Raw genomic sequence first — 16,037 nt, 5'->3', positions numbered from 1 at the left:
AGGAACTAAAACACAGTTTGGGTTTAAAAAAGAGGCCAGTTTTGAATATATTCACAGGGCTTTTCTTCTGGATCAGCAGAAGATGTTGTAGACATTGCCAAAACTACATAGGAATCAGCTTAGTCATACAGTTGCTGCAGTTATTGAAACTTATGTGGCATTTAATATCTTACCTGCTGACGCAATATACACTGCCGAATTTGTTGAAAAGATGGATTGTTTATCTGATCCACTGAACAGTTCCTATTGTTATCCACAAGAGGGCAAGTCTTATAAGTGTGCCCTCTCTGCAGAGCCCCCACATATTGAAATGTGTTGAAGGAAATGGAAAATTGGGGAGTGTTGGAGCTAGGCACAGGGAGAGATAAGACAAATATGTTCCGTTTCATAAGTGGGTGGCAAACCACAATCAGATCACTGATGTTCATTTGGAACAGATTAAAAAAAAAATGGCTTTAATTTTTTAAGCATGAGGGCTTTCAATCAAGACCCAGTGGAGAATGTATTTTGTTGTGTGAGGCAGCATGGTGTTGCAAACACCGACCCAACTTGCTTTCAGTTCAAAGCAGCATTGAAAACAGTTATAGTCAATAACATGTCCTTACCTACAAAGTCACTAGGTAATTGTGTGGATGATAGATGCATGCCATTAACAATTTAAGGCAATTTTTGGGAGCTAGTGATGACAACTTTCTTGACTCCACAACACACCATTCCATTATAGATCAAAGTGCTTTATATTGTGCCCTTGCTGATAATGAAGCTGCTGCTGGTAGTGGTGGGGCTGATGTAAGAAACGACAGACAAGCACTAGCATATGTAGCTGGTTACATTCTACGAAAGATGGGTGTAACACCTGAAACCAACTGTAGTGACTGTAAAACAACTCTGTTTTCACCAATACCCAAAGAGCAGCATTTATTTACAAGTTTAAAAGAATATGGTGCTTTAAACCCAAAATTATTGTATGCTAGTGACAGCTTAATGTCCCTTGTAGCAAATGTTCATAGTCAGTAGTATGCATTCTTAGATAAATGTGGACACCGGGAACAGTTGGAGAATACATTCTATTCACTGTTTAAGTTTCCAGAGGAAATAACATTTTGCAAGGCCCATTTTTCTGAACAGTATATTTTAAGACAATGTGTACCTCTATCGATTTACAAGTATGTGAAAGACTGGAAACACACCATCAGTAATTAAAGACTTGATATTGTTAATGACAAATTCAGTAAACGGTTTAAACCTTTATAACAGTTAAAAGAAAATTTTTCTTGTGTGCTTGAGAAATAAAAAGTAAGTTTTGTTTTCATTTCACTGTTTTCATTTCATTGTTTTTATCCGCCTTTCCTGCTTTTGGTACTTGGTATTGATGTTTTCTTTTTTGTGTTGAAGCATTTACAGTAGTAAGATGTAAGAACCTTTTTAAGAAATTAATGGTCAGTAGTGCAAGTTTGCTGGGCAGTTACTAAGAACTTATAGTCCTGAAACATATTTTTACAAATTTTAGAATTCTTCATTAATTAATACTGTGATAAATATTTCTTAACTGAACCTCTTTAACTGATGCTTATTCTCTTAATAATAGGCTTTTTTCCTCCATTGATCCAGCAGCTTGTATGACATAAAAATTATGACATTATTCAGAAATATTTGTAGTCCAGTTTAGCTGCTACAATGTTATTTTTCTTTTGCTTCAATTATTTACACTACAAGCTTGTTTCGACTTACGCTCAGTTTCAAGTGTTGCATTTGGTTCTTATGAGCCATAAAACATGCTCGAGCTTTTACATGTTGATAGATAACAATATAAGCATGTCAATTCAAAAGTCTATTTTTGACATTTGCACCTGACAGTCGCTGCTCCTATCATGTTTTCTTGACTGTCAGACGCAAAATTCAAAAATTGACTGAAAATATTACTGAATAAGTTTCTCTCTGCTGTAGTACAGTGTGCTATAGCTGTGTTTCAATTATTTTATTATGATTCCAGCCAAAATAATTACATGGCACGCCCAGAAAAACAAGGTAATAGAATTAAAAGAAAAATAAAAGCCTACAACGTAAGTAAACTAGGGGGGGATGCAACCCGCAATGTTTTCATATTTTAGTTCATCTCCATACCACTTGAGGCGCTGCTGTCGGTCTGTGTTTCACACTTTTAACACGGGAGTTGCGTTTCTCTTTTTTTCTTATTCTGTGCTTTGCATGCTTGCACGCAGCCGAGCTGTGTCCAAGTATGTACGTTTAGAGCAGCATTACAGTATAGCATCAGTTTACGCAAGTTTGCATCAGTTCGTGTATTGTGTGGAGAATCCAGCTGTATATAAGTTTGCTCACTCACATTCGTTGTTGTAGCGAAGTTGACTATGGCAGCAAAAAGAAAAACTCTGTCTGTCGCTGAGAAAGTGAACCTGATTCAGGATGTGGAGAGAAACGCAAATGTGCCCGTAAGTGAAATGGCTTCATGCCTGGGACTTGCACAGTCTTCATTGTCAGGAATATTGAAGAATAAGGAGAAGATTCTGGATCAAGAAACACAGTGCGGTTCAAAAGTAAAGCAGAGAAAAAAATGTTAAAAAGTCACAATATGAAGAAATGAAATTGAAGCTAATGGAGTGGTTCAATGGTGCATGTGCTGAAAATTTACCAATCGATGGGGCATTGATAAAAATGAAAGCATCTACGATATCAGGGAAACTTGGGCTAACAGAATTCAAAGCTTCGAATTGTTGGCTGGATAGGTTCAAAAAACTCTGTGGGAAAACTTGCAGTGCAGTATGCGGAGAGAGTGCTGCAGTTAGTGATGAAAGTGTTGAACACTGGAAATAAGAGGTGCTGCCACCCCTCTTAGAAGGTTTCAAATCTCAGGGTGTGTACAATGTGGGTGAAACCGGCCTGTTTTACCAACTCATGCCCTCTAAAACCTTAAGTGTTAAAGGAGAAGCATGCCATGGAGGAAGAATGAGCAAGCAGAGAATTACTGTTCTCTTATGCAGCAACGCAGATGGCAGCGACAAGCTGGACGGCTTCACAAAAGTGTCCATATGTATGTTTTTAAAACAACGTGGTTTCTCGGATTTACTGATAACCCAGGGACGAAACTTCTCACTGCTGTCAGCATTACAGCACAGTACAACGGTTGCACGTTGTTTGCTTTGTGCTCCACCATGACACTAATCACCTTTGATCCCCAGGGTGTGATTTGGAAAAAGATTGTAGAAAAATCCAGTTTCATCCATGTTAAACACATCACATGAGGCCTACTTTTCCCTCACTCGGTTGAATTAATGCAACCAGCTGTTCACACTTTCTTCATCTTCTTTATTTGCTTCACCACAAATTTGTACAGATGAAATTGAATGTCGCTTTTGGAACCAATACAACCAACCAGCAGAACAATGGAAGTCTTCGATGCCCGTATCTTTAGCAATATCATTTGCTTTTGACTGAATCACAGGGCCAGTTAAAGGTATGTTAGATGCACGCATATGATTGAACCATTCTAGCAGTAACGTCTCGATGTCTTCATACTTGGCGGTATGAAGTCGTTTAGATTTGTTTCCAGAACCTGATGCCGCAGCATTAATAATTTTTTTTCGATTCTTAATAATCGTAGATAAAGTAGATTTAGATATTCCAAACTGCTCTGCAGTTTCTGTTTTCTTGGTACCACAGTCCACTTCATCTAGAATCTTAAGCTTTAACTGTACATTTAGAGCTGTCTATTTCCTCTTTGCCATTTTCGTATGCTACGGTAACGGTTGTAACTGTAGTTTTTATTCAGTATTCCAACTCGATACGGCTATGATTAACAGAACACTTGTCAAAGCTGGCACTGAGTACGTTCCTAAATGCTGCTGCACACATTATTGAATGTCTTACAATGTACAGCACACGCTGATTGTTGAGGTGATAATCGCGGCTACCGAATTACAATACGTTAAAAATGAGTCATGAATAAGTATAATTAGCTTTGTAGCTACATTTCCTACATTCATTTCAGAAAAAGAAATTACGCTTTAGAATACTCTAAGGTTGGAAGTTTGTGTTAGAGTGAAATTTAATTACACTAGGAACTGAAACAGAGTTTGTAATTCGCCTTAACCGAAATTCGTGTTAACCGATAAAACATACCATAAGAACTAATGTATTCCTGGTGGGACCAATATTTTTTTCGCGTTAACCGCGAGTTCGTCTCATGCGAGTTCATTCTAATGAGAATATACTGTAATTGAAAGTCAGTTAAGAGTGCTTGCTCACATGAATTGACAAATTTAAAAGGCAATTTTTATAAAACAGTAACTTTAAATCAATAAAATCACAGACCTAGGCTGCCAAAATTAATTAGGGGGGTTTAATGAGAAACAGCAAACAGATCTGGTGCTAGCAAAAGAAAGCATCAGGCACTCAAGTTAAGGGCCCTCACCCACTAAAATTGGCAAATAGAAAAATTACATTTTTAAACACAGTAAGCTCAGATCTATAGAATAATGGACAAAGTCCTTAGTAACTAATAAGGGCACTCTGGTAGGTATCACTAGCCCAATTTAGTAGTAGCAAAATATTTAAATAGTTGTTCAAGCTAAGGGTGATAGCCCACTTACATTAACAATTGAAAATAACTCCTCTTAAAAAAAAAAAGACACATACACACACACACACACACACACACACACAGTAACCTTAAGTCCATAGGAAGAGCACTAGCTCCCACAAATTAACCAATTCAAAACCCAGTTTTTAAAAAGTAACATCTAACCAAGATAACAGTGCATGTAGGCCTTAACCAGTAGTTAGGGCAATCTTACAGATAACTCTAGCCTGTTTTGTGGCAGCAAAAATTTTACACAGTTGCTCAGATCAAGGGCTCTAGCCCACTAAAGTAACAAATAGAAATAACATTTGTAATTTTTAATTAGTTAGTGACAGACTTAGTACTGAACAACTAGTCAGACAATCTTGGCAACAAATACCTTAACAAGAAATAATGACAAAATCTGTCATGCTGATCCAATAGTTTCTAGCAAATAAACATTGCAATAAATATATTGTTCATGTGCCAAGGATTCTTAGACAGGATGCATCATCTTATTACAAAAAGTACACACAACTTACAGTTTACTGCACCATCAGCCACACTAAGTAGTGGAAATAATGAATGACCGCTCAATAAACTTTATGACATTGGCAGAGCCATGAGTGGTGTGAGTTTGTGTTCAACAAGAATTTGATATGCCAACTAGTACACCAGCACAATGATGTCCAAAACAGCACCTTGACCCAAAGGTTTCTATTACAAAATAAAACAAGTTTGTTAGTTCATAGAAGCAGAACAAGGTCCCAACATTCAGAAAGCGAGCTCCAAACAAGGTAACTGACAGCAACCAAGGCAACCGGCAAACACTAGTTCACACACAAGGAGACAAAATGGTATTAGACAACTTAAAGCATGAAACAGTTAACAGTTATTATCATTTCCTACAGCTGGCTCTGGTTATTTGTGCGCAAACACCTGACTCCATACTGTCACTAGTCCTGGCACAGTGCAAATAAGATGAGTTACAAACACTTCCCAGAAAAATAGCTCTTATGGATGTGTACACAGCATACGATTCCAACTAGAGCACTATCTATGGGATCCCCCTCTCTCTTCCACACCCTCACACCAATTGTACACCAACTCACATCACCTAAAATCTTTTCCCTCACACAGTGCTCACTCCCTCTACGTCCCGTCTGGCACAACTCTCTCTCCGCTAATCATACAATGGATTGGAATCAATACACGCGTATCACTAGTATTCAAGAGCAGCAAGACCGTTGGCACGAGGACTGCTGGTGTATAGGGAAGTGACATCAACAGTGACGAGTAGGGCTCCTTGAGGTAATGGGATGGTGTTGGTGGAGAGTCAGTGAAGGAAGTGATTGGTGTCTTTGACAAGGACAATTGATTGGAGGTCAGTGAGGGCTGAAATTCTTTTAGGGGGGGGGGCACAATAACCAGCTACAATGGGGTGTCCAGGACTGTCAGGTTTGTGGATATTTGGGAGCATTTATAAAGCGGGTTTGTGGGGTATCATAGGGGTAAGGAGGGAAACAGATTCAGGGGAAAAGTCCTAAGGCTTTAAGCAGGTTATGTTGTACTTATGCGATGGGATCACTTTGGCAGAGTTTATAGGTGGAGGAGTCAGACAACTGGCAGAGGTCTTGCACCAAGTGACAAGATTCATAATGCCAATAGCAGGCTTTAGTCTGCAGGTAGTATGATTAGGTGAGGCTCTGTCTGTTTGATACTGTTAGTAATCTGGGCACCAGTCATTACATTTTTGACATGCTAAGGCCAGGGGTTATGCCCTATTTTCCAGGTGTCTTCAACATTATCTTTCAATAAGATAAAACAGTACCACAAGTTGCTTACAGTACCACATGTTGCTTGTGATCAATACACAGGCTGTTCAGTTGTTGCCCTGACCATTATATTCTGCAGATATATTACCCACTGATAAAATCTGGTCATGGATGCTAAGAGGCTGGGGTATGATGCCACTGTAACTAATGAACTCTAACACAGAGTTCAAGCTCTGTGGAATAATGTACCTGTATTTGCCATCCAAGTTCAGTCTGACTTGATGCCCAGCTGGGTAGTAGCCATTAATGCTGCTAGTGCTGGTAACAATGTACTATACTTTGTACATTGCACGTCCCTTCCTCACTATAAATTTAATTATTTATTGTTCCTAATATAATGTACACACACTAAGTAAAATTCCCTTGTGTGCTATGCTTCTGGTATTGCAATTTTAATGGACAGCAGTTTATATTTATCAAAAGGAAAATTCACTTGACAAAACTATAAAATTATGAGACACAATTGTTAGCTTTTACTTGCCTTCAGGAGGCAAGCTATTTATTACTGCCAATAGACAGACAATTAAGCAGAGAACATAACTTTAGCTTTCAAAATTATTAATTACTTCCTTGTGGAGGAAAGAGGGGCAAGTTGTATTATTTTACAAGGAAATCACTGTTGGTATGTCACTTCCAATGTATTCATGGCTTTGTAGCCAAAATATAAACACAGCAACTCAAACAGGCACATATTTTATATGAAAGATACCACATAAAACTAATTATGTGTAGTACTTAACTCTGTATACAATTTCATTTATGGATTTTTCCATCACTTCTTGATAGAACATTTCCATACTGAAAGAAGAATAACACTTAGGCGGTTTTTTGTTCTACTGATTTTTATTTGCATGAACTAGTTTTCGGCTTATTAGGTCATCTTCAGATAACTACTGGCTATTGTTTACAAGGAGCTTGTGTTCTTATGAACCAAACATTCTGGACTAAGATCCAAAATACTTACATATGATCTTTAGTTGTGGTATTGTCTTTGGAATTGTCAAATGGGTCTTTTGACTTTTTGTTCTGTAAAACTTTTCTTTAACATAATAAATCACATTTTATGGTTTGTCAGTACCATGTATGACAACAATTAGAATTATTTAGAATACACATTATTAAAAAATTACATATTTTGGTATTTGTTATGAACAGTTGCACTGGACACTAATTGTTGGTTCTACAACAGCAATGTTTACTTTGGGGGTTACATTTTGTTATTAGAAAATTGTGCATCAATAAATACCAAATATTACATTGTCACAGTTGAGTTACAATTAGGAATGTAAACACATAAGGGATATTACATTATATTGGGGTGTGAATTTTTTTACTATTGGGACACTTTGTGGTCAGTAGGAGGTTTACTGTATTGTCTAAAGATTAAGAGTGGTTATGTGCTCAGTTGCAATTGGTCATTTAGTACCAGCTGGTGATTTGAGGCTAAGTGTTTGTTAATTTCAAATGCTTCTAGTAGGCTGAGTTTTCTGCCTTTGTTGGCAATATGTAGCACTTCTGTGTGTGAGAGATATTTGTGTCCTTCTTTGAGCACATGTTCAGCAAAGGTGGAGTCTGATTTATTTAATCTCCAGCTGTGTTCGTGTTGAGTCAACCTTGTTGATATGGCCCGGCCTGTTTGACCAATGTACAGTTTATTGCAGTTAGTACAGGTTATTTTGTAGACCCCACTGTTGCTTAGTTTATGTGTTTAGTCCTTGCTGTTGAATAGGAGATTAGCTGTAGTGCCTCTTACATAAAATGATGTTTTATAGTTTTGGGATTTCAGTGTTTTGGCTAGTTTGTCTGATAGCTTACCTAGATATGGAATAGTATACCAGTTGGTTTTTGGTGTGGTTGTTATTGCAGATGGAGCATAAATGTAGGGGAAGATTTTCCTTCTTGTTTCTTATGCAGGATTTTGTCAACTACTTCGCCGTTATAGCCATTGTTATATGCAACATATTTAATGGTGTCTACTTCTGTTTGGAGATCTTGTTTTGACATTGGTATGGATGTGAGGCGATGCACCATGGAATGGAAGGCTGATATTTGTGTGTTATTGGTTGTTGTGAACATGAGGATATTACTGTGTCTGTTGTGGTTTTTCTGTAAATTTTGAAAGTATGTGTATTTGTGATGATATCTATGTTAAGGTCTAAAAAGGTAATGGATTTTTCACCTAGCTCCATGGTGAGTGTATGTTTCTGTGTTGTGAATTTAGATGTTCTAGGAATGTGTTCAGTTGTCTGTTGGTACATGTCCACACACACACAGTACATCATCCACATATCTGTACCAGTATTTAATGTTATTACTGAGGGGTTCATTTTCTAGGAACTGTTTTTTCAAACTTGTCCATGAATATTTCAGCTAAGAGGGGACCCTATTGCCAATCCTTCTAGCTGTTTGTAAAGGGTACCTTCAAATTGGAAATAATTTTGTTTCACACATGTTTGGGTGGTAAAATTTATGTCTTCTACTTGTACTGGGTTGACACTTGCTCTGTATAATACACTCCTGGAAATTGAAATAAGAACACCATGAATTCATTGTCCCAGGAAGGGGAAACTTTATTGACACATTCCTGGGGTCAGATACATCACATGATCACACTGACAGAACCACAGGCACATAGACACAGGCAACAGAGCATGCACAATGTCGGCACTAGTACAGTGTATATCCACCTTTCGCAGCAATGCAGGCTGCTATTCTCCCATGGAGACGATCGTAGAGATGCTGGATGTAGTCCTGTGGAACAGCTTGCCATGCCATTTCCACCTGGCGCCTCAGTTGGACCAGCGTTCGTGCTGGACGTGCAGACCGCGTGAGACGACGCTTCATCCAGTCCCAAACATGCTCAATGGGGGACAGATCCGGAGATCTTGCTGGCCAGGGTAGTTGACTTACACCTTCTAGAGCACGTTGGGTGGCACGGGATACATGCGGACGTGCATTGTCCTGTTGGAACAGCAAGTTCCCTTGCCGGTCTAGGAATGGTAGAACGATGGGTTCGATGTCGGTTTGGATGTACCGTGCACTATTCAGTGTCCCCTCGACGATCACCAGTGGTGTACGGCCAGTGTAGGAGATCGCTCCCCACACCATGATGCCGGGTGTTGGCCCTGTGTGCCTCGGTCGTATGCAGTCCTGATTGTGGCGCTCACCTGCACGGCGCCAAACACGCATACGACCATCATTGGCACCAAGGCAGAAGCGACTCTCATCGCTGAAGACGACACGTCTCCATTCGTCCCTCCATTCACGCCTGTCGTGACACCACTGGAGGCGGGCTGCACGATGTTGGGGCGTGAGCGGAAGACGGCCTAACGGTGTGCGGGACCGTAGCCCAGCTTCATGGAGACGGTTGCGAATGGTCCTCGCCGATACCCCAGGAGCAACAGTGTCCCTAATTTGCTGGGAAGTGGCGGTGCGGTCCCCTACGGCACTGCGTAGGATCCTACGGTCTTGGCGTGCATCCGTGCGTCGCTGCGGTCCGGTCCCAGGTCGATGGGCACGTGCACCTTCCGCCGACCACTGGCGACAACATCGATGTACTGTGGAGACCTCACGCCCCACGTGTTGAGCAATTCGGCGGTACGTCCACCCGGCCTCCCGCATGCCCACTATACGCCCTCGCTCAAAGTCAGTCAACTGCACATACGGTTCACGTCCACGCTGTCGCGGCATGCTACCAGTGTTAAAGACTGCGATGGAGCTCCGTATGCCACGGCAAACTGGCCGACACTGACGGCGGCGGTGCACAAATGCTGCGCAGCTAGCGCCATTCGACGGCCAACACCGCAGTTCCTGGTGTGTCCGCTGTGCCGTGCGTTTGATCATTGCTTGTACAGCCCTCTCGCAGTGTCCGGAGCAAGTATGGTGGGTCTGACACACCGGTGTCAATGTGTTCTTTTTTCCATTTCCACGAGTGTAGTTCTGTCAGAATATCAAGGCATTCTTGTGTAGGTATGTTTGTAAATAAGCTGCTTATGTCAAAGGATACTAGTCTCGCAATACTTTGTATTGGGAGGTCTTTAATTTTGTTGACAGGATCCACTGAGTTTACAATTTCAAACTTAGATTTGAATATTGTTTTGGTTTTGATACAGGAATGTAATTCTTTGCCAATGTTGTATTAGGGTGCACTGTAAGTTGGGACAAGTGGTCTTAAGTAGTCTTAGAGGATGGTCTTTTTTGTGTAGTTTAGGGAATCCACACAGTTTAGGAGCTGTTGGATTCATGTTGATCAAATATTTAGCTTCATAATCGTGTATTATAATTTTGCAGGACTTAGTTCAGCTTTTAATTTCATCATTAAAGGTGAAATACAAAAATGGCTCGAGTGCAACACTACTACAACTCAATCTACTGACCACAACACACTGAATAACCTAAAGAAGAGAATCACCAAAAACAAAACAATTATGACGAGAGCAGATAAAAGTAATACCTTGGTCCTCCTGGACAAAAGTAAATATGTTGAAAAAGGCAAACAACTCCCCACACCTAATACCTACTGTGTCCTTAACAAAGACCCCACAAATACCTTTAATGATGAAACTGAAAATTTAACCAAGTCCAACAAAAGTATAATACACGATTATGAAGCTAAATATTTGAGCAACATGAATTCAACAGCTCCTAAATTATGTGGACTCCCTACATTACACAAAAATGACCATCCTCTAAGACCACTTGTCCCAACCTACACTGCACCAAACTACAAAATTGCCAAAGAATTACATTCCTGTATCTAAACCAAAACAAAATTCAAATCTAAGCTTGTAATTGTAAACAGAGTGGACCCTGTCAACAAAATTAAAGACCTTCCAATACCAAGTACTGCAAAACTAGTATCATTTGACATAAGCAGCTTATTTACAAACATACCGACACAAGAATGCCTTGATATTCTGACAGAACTATTATACAGAGCAAGTGTCAACCCATTACAAGTAGAAGACATAAATTTTGCCACCCAAACGTGTATGAAACAAAATTATTTCCAATTTGAAGGTACCCTTTACAAACAGCTAGAAGGATTGGCAATAGGGTCCCCTCTTAGCTGAAATATTCATGGACAAGTTTGAAAAAACAGTTCCTAGAAAATGAACCCCTCAGTAATAACATTAAATACTGGTACAGATATGTAGATGATGTACTGTGTGTGTGTGTGTGGACATGTACCAACAGACAACTGAACACATTCCTAGAACATCTAAATTCACAACACAGAAACATACACTCACCATGGAGCTAGGTGAAAAATCCATTACCTTTTTAGACCTTAACATAGATATCATCACAAATACACATACTTTCAAAATTTACAGAAAAACCACAACAGACACAGTAATATCCTCATGTTCACAACAACCAATAACACACAAATATCAGCCTTCCATTCCATGGTGCATCGCCTCACATCCATACCAATGTCAAAACAAAATCTCCAAACAGAAGTAGACACCATTAAATATGTTGCATATAACAATGGCTATAACGGCGAAGTAGTTGACAAAATCCTGCATAAGAAACAAGAAGGAAAATCTTCCCCTACATTTATGCCCCATCTGCAATAACAACCACACCAAAAACCAACTGGTATACTATTCCATATCTAGGTAAGCTATCAGACAAACTAGCCAAAACACTGAAATCCCAAAACTATAAAACATCATTTTATGTAAGAGGCACTACAGCTAATCTCCTATTCAACAGCAAGGACTAAACACATAAACTAAGCAACAGTGGGGTCTACAAAATAACCTGTACTAACTGCAATAAACTGTACATTGGTCAAACAGGCCGGGCCATATCAACAAGGTTGACTCAACACGAACACAGCTGGAGATTAAATAAATCAGACTCCACCTTTGCTGAACATGTGCTCAAAGAAGGACACAAATATCTCACACACACAGAAGTGCTACATATAGCCAACAAAGGCAGAAAACTCAGCCTACTAGAAGCATTTGAAATTAACAAAAACTTAGCCCTAAATCACCAGCTGGTTCTAAATGACCAATTGCAACTGAGCACATCACCACTCTTAAACTTTACACAATACAGTAAACCTGCTACTAACCACAAAGTGTCCCAATAGTAAAAGATTCACTCCCTAATATTATGCAATATCCCTTATATGTTTACATTCCTAATTGTAACTCAACTGTAGCAATGTAATATTTGGTATTTATTAATGCACAATTTTCTAATAACAAAATGTAACCCCCAAAGTAAACAATGCTGTTGTACAACCAACAGTGCTAATAAATTTGCTGTTTACCATCAGAAGATTCAAGGCTTATTAAGTAAACTAGATGAGATATCCATTAACATTTTAGATAAGGACTTTATTAATAATGCTGATGTAATCAGTTTTAGTGAACACTTTATGAAACTTGGTTGTGACACTCTGCAACTGAATAACTATAACCTAGCAGCTCTTTACTGTAGACATTCTTTAGATAATAGTGGAATGGTGATTTACGTTAAGAACAAAATAGCTTATAGATCTTTAGACTTGACTGAATACTTTATTGATCAACATTGTGAGTTTTGTGGAGTTGTAATCTGTACTGATTTCTCTGAAATTACTGTCCTTTCATTTTATAGGTCTCCTGCAGGCAAAATCTGTATTTTTCTAAAACAGTTGGAATCTCTGTTAACTCATCTCTTTGCAAAAACGAAAGATATTATAATTGTAGGTGATTTTAATGTTGACTTACGTACAGATAACATGGGAAAAATGATTTATCACATTTAATGAACTCTTTTAACTTAACAGCACTCGTGGATTTTCCCCACTAGAGTCACAGCTAATTCTACAAGTCAGATTGACATCATCATCTTAGACAGTAGTAGAATTCTAAACATAACTGTAAAACATATATTTAATGGGCTCTAATACCATGATGGTCAACTACTTTCAACTGATAATATTAGCCCTCTTTGTAAGAACAATTCCTGCAATAAAACTTTCAGAGTAATTAACACACAGTCTATCAATAGCTTCTGTAATTCCCTACAAGAAGTAGACTGGGACCAGATTGAGCTCTTTGACAAAGTTAATGACAAGTACAATGCTTTTATAAACGAATTTATCTGCCTATTCGAAGTGCCTTTTCCTAAAAGGACAGTCAAATCCAAACGCGAGACCTACTCTAATAAAAACTGGTTAACTCTGGGCTTTAAAACGTCTTGCGGAAGGAAAAGGAATCTGTATGCCTCACTCAAATCCAGTTATAGTGTAGAAAAGGAAAAACATTACAAACTATACTGCTCTATGCTTTAAAAAGTTATAAGAAGGGCAAAGAGTATTTCTATAAAATCAGAAATTGATGTCTCTAATAACAAAATTAAAACCATATGGGGCATAATAAAAAGGGAAACAGGTAAAATCCTTGCTGCAGAAAACACAATAGAAATTAAAATAAATGATACCATTCATGACAATGTTGAAATAATCACCGACATTTTTAACAACCACTTTCTGGCATCAGCAGTACAAACTGGAAAAACGTGTTCTGTTAATGAAGCCATGTTATCCCTTATAAAAGCTATGAATAAAAAAACACCAAGCAGATTAAAGTGTCCCCTGTCACAGTAAATGACACTGAGAATATAATTAGAGAAATGAAGAGCAAGAATTCTGTTGGCATAGATGGTATCTCTTCAAGATTACTGAAGGAGTGCTATAAGCCGATAAGCAAAATTCTGTGTCACATATTCAATGAATCCATCCATCATGGGATTGTTCGTGAGAGACTAAAGTATGCTATTGTCACACCTCTCTTTAAAAAAGGCGATAAAGCTGACATAACCAACTATCGGCCTATCTCCCTTTTAACAATCTTTTCTAAAATTCTTGAGAAACTGGTTCAGAAAAGACTTTCTGAACACCTCTTGTATTATAAGGTATTAAACAGTAGCCAGTTCGGATTTCAACAGGGTGTATCAACAGAACAAGCTATTTTTTCCTTCACCCATCAAATCGTAAGAGTCTTTTAATAATAAATTATCTCCTGTTGGTATCTTCTGGCCTTTGATAGTGTTAATCATGAAATCCTCTTAGCAAAGGCTGAATATTATGGTATAAGTGGCTCAGTTGGCTCATGGATTAAATCCTACCTAGCTGGAAGAAAGCAGAAGGTCATGTTGAACGACTCTGAGGGGTACTCTGTGTCATCTAGCTGGGGCTCTATTGGCTGTGGTGTTCCTCAGGGCTCTGTACTTGGCCCCCTTCTCTCCCTCATCTTTATCAATGACCTTCCCTTGCATACCAGCTTAAGTTGAGTCAACCAAGTTTCTGGGTGTACACTTTGACAACAGTCTAAAATGGTCTGAACATATTTTGCACCTCCACAAAAAACTCAGTTCAGGAACATTCGCTGTTCGTATTATTTCCACTGTATGTGACTGAGACACCACAAAAACTGCTTATTTTAGTTATTTCCATGCATTATTGCTGTATAGCATAGTTTTCTGGGGTAATCAGCCACTATCCAAAAAAATATTCATTGCCCACCAGAGAGCTATTAGGATAATGAGCGGAGTCCAGGCTAGACATTCTTGTAGGAACCTTTTCAGAAAATTAGGGATACTGACAACGGCATGCCAATACATCTACTCCCTGTTATGTTTCATTGGTAAAAATGGACAATCATACAAAACCAATGATTCATACCATATCCATAATACCAGGAGGAAGATGGACCTCCATTATGAATCACAAAACCTTACTATTGTACAAAAAGGAGTCCATTACATGAGCTGCAAGGTGTTCAATGCTCTCCCACCATCACCGAAATTAATAATCCATGAGCTTACCAAATTTAAGCAACAGCTCAAACAGTATTTATTAGATAATTCCTTCTATTCGGTAGAAGAATATTTCGGTAGAGTTAACTGTAATTGATTTTTTCACTTACTAATTTGATGTGCTATTGTGCATTATGATACTCACCATCACTGTTAACTTTATTGTGTCTTTCATTTAGCTATTAAGATCTACCATATTTTTAATGCAATTTTTTCTATACCTATTAATGTGTATTTTGTCTTATACCAGATATCCTCTTGCAAGAGGTACTTTTATGTATTCCTTTTGTATTATTTGTAATAATTCTGACACTTCCTACATCCATGCGAATGCTTCGCAGTATTGGATTTATGGGATATAAATAAATAAACAATTAGTGTCCAGTGCAACTGTTAACAACAAATACCAAAAATTGTAATTTTGTAATAATGTGTATTCTAAATAATTCTACATGGTACTGACAAACCATAAAATCTGATTTATTATGTTAAAGAACAGTTTTACAGAACAAAAGTCAAAAGACCTGTTTGACAATTCCTGAGACAATACCAGAACTGAAAATCACATGTAAGTGCATTGGATCTTAGTGCAGAATGTTTGGTTCATAAGAACACAAGCTCCTTGTAAACAATAGCCAGTAGTTATCTGAAGATGGCCTAATAAGCAGAAAACTAGTTCATACAAATAAAAATCAGTAGAATAAAAAACCGCCTAAGTGTTATTCAACCCACTGTATACAATTATGAAATTGATAACAATTAGTAATTAATTAAAAGCATGTGCTTTTATAATGACAGAG

At 38.3% G+C, this 16,037-nt stretch overlaps 1 protein-coding gene across 1 annotated transcript in view; it reads right to left on the bottom strand.

Moving 5' to 3' along the window:
* Positions 1 to 16,037, bottom strand: part of LOC126262617 (serine/threonine-protein phosphatase 2A activator-like) — a 215,460-nt gene that overhangs the window by 177,004 nt on the left and 22,419 nt on the right. The gene's annotated exons all lie outside the window — the stretch shown is intronic.

The sequence above is a fragment of the Schistocerca nitens genome, chromosome 6 (assembly GCF_023898315.1).
Source record: "Schistocerca nitens isolate TAMUIC-IGC-003100 chromosome 6, iqSchNite1.1, whole genome shotgun sequence".
NCBI classification, from domain to species: domain Eukaryota; kingdom Metazoa; phylum Arthropoda; class Insecta; order Orthoptera; family Acrididae; genus Schistocerca; species Schistocerca nitens.
Note: the sequence above shows the minus strand (reverse complement) of the source record. Positions and strands in the feature narration are given on the sequence as shown.